Here is a 9,584-nt window from a genome sequence, read left to right as displayed (position 1 = left end):
CTGATTTCGTAAATTCAAAGGCCGGTAGTTACTCCAACTAGTGTCAGTTTCTTCGGCTCCAAAAGAACCCATGTAATCATTTATTACCATACAAAAATTCATATTTTAGGGAGATTCCTTAAAACCGGGTTTTGGCTTAAAGAACACTGACTCGGTTTTTTTACGAGGAAATCGGTCTCTAATAACCTTCCTAGTAAAGATCCTAGTTCTTTCTATATAAATTTCAGTAATGATATCTCATTTGAATCGAAATGGACATCAGAAATGAGGAATACAAGGTAATAGATATCAAAAAAGTCGTTAGTGCAAGATAGGATTTTGAGAAAACTAATTTTGTCTTCAAATGTGTTTAGCTACGTTTAGCAACGTCTTTATTTTTCCATCATCAATTTTAGGCTGTTTTGTTACGCTTGCAGAAAAATTAACGCTGTAATAGAACTACCACAGCCTTTAACTCACTTCAAAATTATTTTTTATATTTCATTTATATTTATATTATATTTATATTTCAAATCCAATTTTTTCTTCTTTTTTAAACTTTTATCATTAGGACTTTCTCCATAATTCTACTTTCATCCCTTCAAAATTTTTGTTTTGATAACAAATTACACATAAACTAAAGGTCCATTAAAATTTTTTTCTTCTTTGACACTTTCAATTTTGTTTTCACTTAAGGACAATAACATTTCATCTTCATTTATCTTTCCTTTATACCCAACCCTTTATGCAACTATATACATTGTCTCACCTTTTTATTTTCCACCTCCGGCGCAGCTTTCCTGACGAGAAACTCTCGTTATGCTGTCCTTCTGGCCTTCACTTTGCCCACATTTGTTATCTCTTCACAACAGATTTCTCATATTTTATTTTTCGTATTTTTTAACATTTATCCGCTTTCGCATCTGATGCATTCTGGGCAACTTCGTACTCATTAGGCTACTTAAGGGATTAGGTAGCTGCTCTTACATGAGTTGAGTTATATATGGTTATTTAAGGGAACATATTTATGCAGCCAGTGGATCCCTGGAAACTAAAAATATTTCAGAATGAAAGTAAATATGCTTGTGTGTATCTGCTAAGATGATGGTTGGTTAAAGTAAGGAGTTTTTGAACCTTGTAAGAGATGTTGTAAGAACTCTTTGCTGCTTTGCACTTTACTTTTGGTATTAAAAAAATTTTATTTAAAATGTGTGTCATTTAGAACGTGTTATTGCTGCTAACAACTGTCAAATTGTTAGTTGTCAGCTGTCAAATATCAAAAGCCTTGTGTGTGAAATTTCTTAAAGTACCCTAACAAAGATTAGTAAGCTCTATAATGAAGGAATTTGACCCTGAAAGTTTTTTGGAACTTTCTAAGAATTGGGTTTTATTTTGAAAACTATCCAAACTGTATATTTATCATTTTCTAAAACAAAAAATTTACTATTAAAAAAAATTTTAATTTTTTAAGTCCTCCTCTCTCTAATTTCGGACTCAAGCCAGCATAATTAAAATTAATCCAATCTAATGAAGAAAATAAATACTGAAAGACGGAAAGACAAAAATATATGACAAAGTGGGTACTTGTTCAAACTTTGAAGGTTTAACATTGGGTACTCTCTCTTTTATCACATATAAGTAGACTTAAGAACCAAGAGTTTTACAATGAAGACATTTCGAACTGCGATGTCTCTAAACTTTTTTTGTGCCTTCCAAAATGAGATATTATTTGTACAGAATTATTATTATTACCGAGTACTTATCCTCTTTTATAGCCTAAAAAAATGTTCTTCAAAAAGGCGCTAAATTATCAAGTCTTCCTTGTATTGCAGTTTACTATTTAGCACCGCCTGGCACGTGTCAAGTTTTCGCGTTTTTGTTTAACTTGTTTAAACCTCCCATTTCCTTCACTTTTTGTTCTTTCCGTATTTTTTTGTTGGCTTCAACTTTTATGAGACTGTTTACACTGTCGCTATAACCAACAGCTGGCTGTTAGAGTGCTCATAAAAAGTACTTCTAAAGCGTTTAGTTAGTAAAAGTTTGGCTTATTATTATACCTAGTAAAGTATGAGTTGGTTTTCAGGATAACACACTTTTAAAGAGTTGTTGTTGCTTGTCATAATTTAATTTGTTTATATTAAGTAATTAAATAATGAGATGATGTTGGTTTCGAGAGAGCTTGAACTTAAAGTTTTACGCGTACGAGTTCAATTTTGATTTTTTTTACTTCCCGTTGAATGAGAGGCTTTCTATTTACCATTGTTCCTGAATTGTGAGCCGGTTATCATGAAACAATTTTTAATTATAGGTTTCTTTTCTTCGAAATATATACCCATGATTCAATAAACCTTCTGTGGTGCTTTCTTTCGCTCCGATATAAGTTTCGATCTTAAGGATTTGAAAGATCCTCGCATTCTAATTTGAATGTTGAGTACAGACCTGGAAAACGTAGACAAAATTTTATTTTATTTTTATTATAGATGTCGGCTAAAAAAGTATAATCATAAAGAAGAGTATCGCTAGATTCTATTAACAATAACTATCTGCACCATAAAGACCCTCGAATCAGCACTAATTGTAGACAAGTCCCTCATCAGATTCGTAGTTTTCTGGAACAGTCAAATTTGGTTAAACATTTTCTTGCCCGATCCTAAATCTCTCATAGACAATGTACATCCTGTAAATGAAGAGGTTTCATTTGAGACGGATGCTGCAACTAGCTCTTAGATATCCTTTCCCTTGCCTTATATTACATTTTCTCTTCGAAGAACCGAAAATTCTTCATATCAGAAAAGTAGATTCAAAGTTAACTATTTGACCATTCAGTCGCTTCGATTTATTTGGCTAAATAAGTAAATTCTCCCAAGAATAAGCTTCAGAGCTTGGGAGCTCAAAACCAGTTTTCAAAGAACTTATCAAGATGAATGAACATTATTTAAACTAATAATTACCGTAGTTATATTGTATTAGGTTACTTCCAATACCCGATCCTAAGTATCAGATCTAGATCCCTAGTTTTGTAAGTAGCTTTAGTTCAATCTTCAGAGCTGACGAGATCTCAAGGTTGAGAAAATATTTTTTCAAAATTCCAACGACTTTTCAGTTTCTGTTCTTCATAAGAAAATTATTTATTGTTCCCTGAAAATCTTTATCACACATATTCTCTTTTATCTCTCTCTTCAGGTGACCATTATTAATTGAAATAATGTTTAAGCTGGTGGTGGTACTAATAACATCGACTTGTTTATTTTCGACTGTTAATTCCGGTGTACCAATTGGTGAGTACAAAAACGACTCTATGACTTGAAGAAGTATTATTTAAGAAATCGAACATATTTACGTCATTTCCTACAAATATATACCTCCTTTCAGCAACTGGTGGTCCATCACTGATCTACGAAGGCAAAGACGCCTTACTCACATGTGTTGTCTCAGAAAATCGTGCCAATCACACAGTGATATGGAAGAAATCCGACGAAATACTCACTGCCGGTATGGTGAGAGTGGCGAGCGACACACGTATCAGTGTGTTGCATGACGAAAGTGAATGGAAGATAGGTACAGACATGACAAAATGATGCACAAAGGTAGAAAATATTATATATTTATATTACCTTCGTTTAGATCCTAAAGGACTCGAGTCAGGCGGTGAGGTGTGGGTACTGCTCGTGAAGCGATTGACTACCGAAGATTCGGGTAGTTACATCTGCGAACTTATTTCGGAGCCTGTGCTCCGGAGCATACATATACTCACAGGTAAGTGTCGGAAAGCGAAACTCTCTTGTTTGGAACGTTCAGAACTAATTTCATATTACCACCTTCTCTCGCACAGTCAAGCAGATACCCACCAGCAATGATAACATCACGACCACCACAGAGTCGAGTGATGTCTATCTTGTGCCGCCGCCACTCGACGCCACAGACAATCGTTCGTTTTGGCGCGCGCTCACTGTTGCGCCACAAATCACACACCGAATGTTGTGAGCGCGCTAACGTCACCGCCGAGTGCATGGGTTTCTGTAATGTGCACAACATAATCGACGGCACGACGGGCATAGAGCCCGAGGCTTGTGAGAAGGATTTTCCGAATATTGTACGTTGCATGGCGGATGGACGCGATCATGTGCCCTGCTGTATGGACAAACAAATACCGGATTTGTGTCAAGATATGTGTTATTACAGTGTGAATTTTACGGCGCTACATAGCTTCGATGAGGATGAAGTGTCCAATGCGTTTGCTTGGAAGAAACGTCCATTAGAGCAGACGATCATACGCACAGTGCCGGTTAATCAGACTACGATGACACTGCAGGATCTTACGCCGCTCACAATGTACGCGATTGTGGTGACGGCGCATAATGACTACGGTTCGAATTTGCCCAGCGAACGTTTGCGTGTGTTCACCCATACCAGTGAAGTATTCGCGCCACGAAGTGATGATGCCGAAGCTTCTGCTCCGGTGGAGAGCATTATGTCGGAGCTACCCAACATACGTAGCTGTTGTGAGGCCAAAGGCATGACGCATCGTAAGTGTCTCGATAAGATGTGCGATCCACAGAAGACCGACCTCGCCACACTACCCGACTTTATGGTCTTCGCACCTTGGTCCAATATTACTTTCACTTTTCTTGCAAATAAGATCGACCACACACCCTGTTGTCGTGCGCGTGGCATACCGGCTGTGTGCTTCCCGCTCTGCTCGCTCAAATTATCAACACTAGGCTTTAGTCTGTTCAAGTGAGTACTAGAATATATGACCGAAAGTATTCTTCGAAAGCGACATGTTTTTTCGTAATTTCTGTTTCAGGTGCCTACGCTTCATGTCCGAGTATAGCAGCTGCCTCTTCCAGGGTTACGGCGTGCTCGCCGATCCACCTTCGATGCTACATACGGTTGCAAAGGCCGACAATTTTATAATTTTGGACTGGGATAAACCCAAACGCTTGGCCGACACAATCAGCACTTATCATGTCAAGTTTAGACGTTTGGGCGAAGGCGACGATTATCTGACGGTGGTGAAGGTAAGTCTAAGATGAGACTGTTGACAATAGGTGATGAACAGTAACAGTAGTATGTCGGTGGAACTGGGTGGGGTAGATATCGAAACCACTAAGTCACAGATTTAAGATTAGTTTTGATGTTGTGGTTGTGACAGAAAACATACCAATTTGTAGGAATACTGAAAAATTAACAGCCTTCATCTATTAAAACTCCAGATTCGTTCATTTTAGTTAGACTCGGTTATCATGGAAAGGATGAATTAAGGTCCATAATAAGTATTGATCTCTAACCCAAAATATTTTTGAGAAAATTGGATTTAAAAGTTTTTCTCCTTCATCCATTTATGGGAACGGCATATTTTGGTCGGTACTAAATTTCAGTCTAAAAACTGTCTACGTTTTCAACTTCTCGTGCCTCTGATCTGTTTGGCAGTTCGTCCTAGAGCTCTTCAGTTCTTTTATTCTGAGAGTGTAAAGTCTCTTCACTGATCAATTTATTTTTCAACCGGGGGTCTTGGGGTCGAGTTAGTAGCTTTATCTCTACCGGTAAAATTCTATGGCTTGATTGCCGGAGCTCCTTTAAATTTTGCTAGACAAATTATTGTCGGTTCATTACTTTTGACTAGTCGGAATAGTTTTTCGATACATAGAGTTATCTTACTTCAACTGAACCCTTAAAAACATTGTATTAATTTTTCCATTCTAGAAAAATCCACCACTCATTTTGGAGGGACTCGAACTCGAAGTCTACTATGAATTCTACGTAGTCTCCGTGAATCAATACGGCAAAAGTGAAGCCTCACCACGTCTTATTACACGCACACAACCTGCCGAGGCGGTGGATGAGCCCGAACCGGTTTACAATATGACAAAATGCTGTCAGGCATCCGGCCTGCTGCCACAATGTTCGCCCTTCTGTTCGTACAACATTAAATTGTCGGATATTGAAAAGCTCGGACCGGCGTGCCGTGCACAAATGTGTAAGTGAAAGAAATGAAATGAGAAGTGAAAATAAATGTTTGACACAAATTTAATATTTTTGTAATTTACACCATGCTACATTTTCTCTCAATCTGCTATTGTCCACTCTCTTTTTCCTCTTGTCTCTTTGTAGCGGTTATTGTGCGCTGCGCCGCCGGTGGACGTGATCATACGCCCTGCTGTCAGCGCCGCGGCGTGCCCACCGCTTGCATGACCATCTGCCGTGGCGTCATGCCGAACTACGCGAACGGCGCCGGCAGCAATACGGGCGCGCTGAGTGGCAGCAGCTATAGCGGCAACAATGGCACGACCTCCAGTGATTGTCTATCCTACGCGGGCAATATTTTGCAATGCATCGAAGAAGGTGAGTGAAACGCTGATCAGCTGTTGACTTAAATTCAATGTATGGCTGTTAGTGGCGCAGATACAGGGTGTTTTCCCTGTTGCCTAGTTGCGCTACTGATTGCATATTGTTGACATTTCTGTTGACTTTATTTATATTTTTTATATCATGAATATATATTAAGTTTGCTACGAAGTTGGCGACATCCAGAAGGAAACTTCGGAGACCACAAAAAGTTAGCCGTGTTTAGCTGTCTGTTGTCAGAATATAAGTGAACAATAGTCTTTCATTTTTGAGATATCAATCTGAAATTTTGCAAACGTCCTTTCTTCGCCAAGGAATTTCGTTGGAATACCGGAAGGGTCACTGAATACCATTTTTCCGACTAAGAGGATGCCATGAAACGTATTACTACTGGCGGTGGGTCTTAGGTCTATACTGAAAACTCGGAAGTAGACGATCGATCGGCCGAATATCGTGGCAAAAGAGAGCCGAAGAAAAAACCACGTCAAAGCAGGTCAGAAACCAATATTATGTTGACAATGTTCTTCGATTATCGAGCTGTGGTGTGCTCCAAACTGTCAACAAGCAATTCTATTTGAGTTCCATGTGACTTCTGGCTATTCAGAAAACTCAAACCATCGCTCTGGGGAAACCGTTTTTAGTCAATTTTAAACAATAAACGTTAATCGCTAAGCGAATTGAAAGCTTCTCCAGGAATTGAATTTAACAAATGTTTCGAGGATTGGAAAAAAAAACGTTGGTACAAACGTATTTGGGTCAAGGGGGATTACTTTGAGGGAGACGAGTTTGAAGATTAAAGAATTAAGTTTAAAATTATGAACAAAGTCTTACTATTTTTTGGCGAATGTAGGAGCTGCCATACAAAATCAAGTTCTTATAACATCCCAACATATTATTTACATAGGTCGGACCACTACAGCATATACCTGTCGTACAAACTGCTTGATCAAAATCAAGTACTTATATTAAAAGCTTTTTTATTGATGAGATATCTTAGCAAAATTTGGGTTGAATTATTGTTTAAAGAAAAGCTACAGTATTCCAAGAACTTTTCGAGATCGGATTACCACAGCAACTAACCGACAAAAATCAAAATAAAGAAATTTTTATGCCCTGCTTCAAAAAATTTGCCCGTGAGGAGTATTTCAGCTCTGATGCAGCCAAAGAAAACTCTTTTTTATATTTGTTTTTTTATTTATTTTATTTTTTATTTGCGATTCAACTTATTATATCTGTTATAGTTGGTTTTTATTGTTATTGTCATCCATACTTGTTTACATTTCCAAGCAAACACAGACTTGTTGCTTTTATTTTCTCACTCAAGCGCAGTAAAGTCAGTTGCATGCTGCTCATATTGCTTGCCACACTTATTTACTTGGAATTCATTCTTAACTGCTCTTTATTATTATTATTCTTTTATATTATTATTTTTTTGTTATTTTTTGTTAGTAAAACCACATTTCATTGTATTAACCTGTATTATTGTTGTCAAGTAGGAATGGAGCCAGCACTTACACACTTACGCACTCACTTGTCTGCGCTGGCATTCAACTGCAGCAACCTTGCTAGCTGCCACAGCTAGCAAATGACAGCAACAATAACAACAATACGGCTTACAACAATATTAGCTTTGCGCTTGCCAGACAATGAGTTGCAGCAGCAGCCTTTGTATTTGCCAATTAAGCAACAATTAAAGCCAATTTGATTGAGCAGCTTGTACCAACAAACATACATACCTTCACTCACATAAGCTTGCATGCACTAATTTGCGTTTAAATTCACTTAAGCTCTCAAAGCCAGCCGAACAGCATTTGGTGTGTATATACAAGTAGAATATTACATATTAATTTACATGTGTTTGCGTCTGTCAGCATTAATGTTAATATTTACCTGTGTACTCGTCTTATGTGAGCACTTACACATGCAGTGGATCATTATCATCGGTTGCATCTTCCGACAAGGACATAAAGTATGCGGTCTTTTATGCATTTGTGATTGAACTATTTGTTTTGGCAGTAGTAAAGGGAAGCATAATTTTTTTTATATTGTTGTTATTGTAAAATAATTTTATTTTATTTTTGCTGATGATAAATGTGCCAATGTTATATGATCCTCCAGCTTGCGTAATGTTATGCCCTTTTTCTGATAGCTATTAGGTTAAGTTAGGTGTTTCGCTATAGTCCCTCAATTTTTGAGATATCGGTTTCAAACTATGCACACATCTTTTTCTCCTTAATGTTCAGATCGGACCAGTATAGCATTTTGTACTATAATGACGCATCAAGATGGAATGTTATGCATAAGTGCTGAGCATTTCAGCTCCTCTGGAACCGAAGTGTTCTTTTTTTTTATTTGTGTCTTTATACTAATTTTGTACCATGATGATCATCAGGAGGATGGAGTCATGTCTAGAAGTTCACGCAAGTGAGGAAAGTTGTCTGATCGCTATTCACTTGGGAGTGGCCAGAAACGATTCTTTTACACATGGCTCAAGCAGCTCACTACTTCCGGTCTTTGACCAAGTATCATCTGGGTAGCCTAAGAACATCCGTTCGAAGGTGAGCTAATGTGAGAAGGCGAAACATTCCCTACATAGGGTTGTGCGCTGGGCTTGGGACCCGCCACGTAAAAAAACAATACCAATGAAAAAGAAAACACAGCCTCGGATGAGAGACCCCCCTTTTGATGACGAACATGGCAAACGGAATAAGGACTACGATTTGAGGGCATGCACCTGGAATGTCCGGACCCTTAATTGGGAAGGTGCCGCTGCCCAGCTGGTTGATGTCCTCGCAAAAGTAAAGGCTGACATCACCGCCGTCCAAGAAATGCGATGGACGGGACAAGGACAGAGACGAGTAGGTCCTTGTGACATTTACTACAGTGGCCATATAAAGGAGCGCAAGTTTGGTGAGGGATTCGTGGTGGGAGAGAGACTCCGTCGCCGAGTACTATCATTCACTCCGGTGATTGAACGTCTAGCCACAATCCGCATCAAAGCGATGTTCTTCAACATATCGCTGATTTGCGCCCACGCCCCGACGGAAGAGAAGGACGATGTGACCAAAGATGCCTTCTATGAGTGCTTGGAGCGCACTTATGAGAGCTGCCCCCGCCACGATGTCAAAATCGTGCTTGGCGACTTTAACGCCAGGGTGGGCAAAGAAGGTATATTTGGCACTACGGTCGGTAAATTCAGCCTCCACGACGAAACATCCCAAATGGGTTGAGGCTGATTGACTTCGCCGGGGCCCGAA

At 38.7% G+C, this 9,584-nt stretch overlaps 1 pseudogene; it reads left to right on the top strand.

Moving 5' to 3' along the window:
* The first annotated feature begins 3,184 nt into the window (after positions 1–3,184).
* Positions 3,185–6,324, top strand: LOC120779360 (annotated as a pseudogene).
* The last annotated feature ends 3,260 nt before the right edge of the window (positions 6,325–9,584 follow it).

The sequence above is a fragment of the Bactrocera tryoni genome, unplaced genomic scaffold, assembly GCF_016617805.1.
Source record: "Bactrocera tryoni isolate S06 unplaced genomic scaffold, CSIRO_BtryS06_freeze2 ctg7180000223296_QRY, whole genome shotgun sequence".
In the NCBI taxonomy this organism is placed as follows: Eukaryota; Metazoa; Arthropoda; class Insecta; order Diptera; family Tephritidae; genus Bactrocera; species Bactrocera tryoni.
This window is presented reverse-complemented; position numbering and strand designations above follow the sequence as displayed.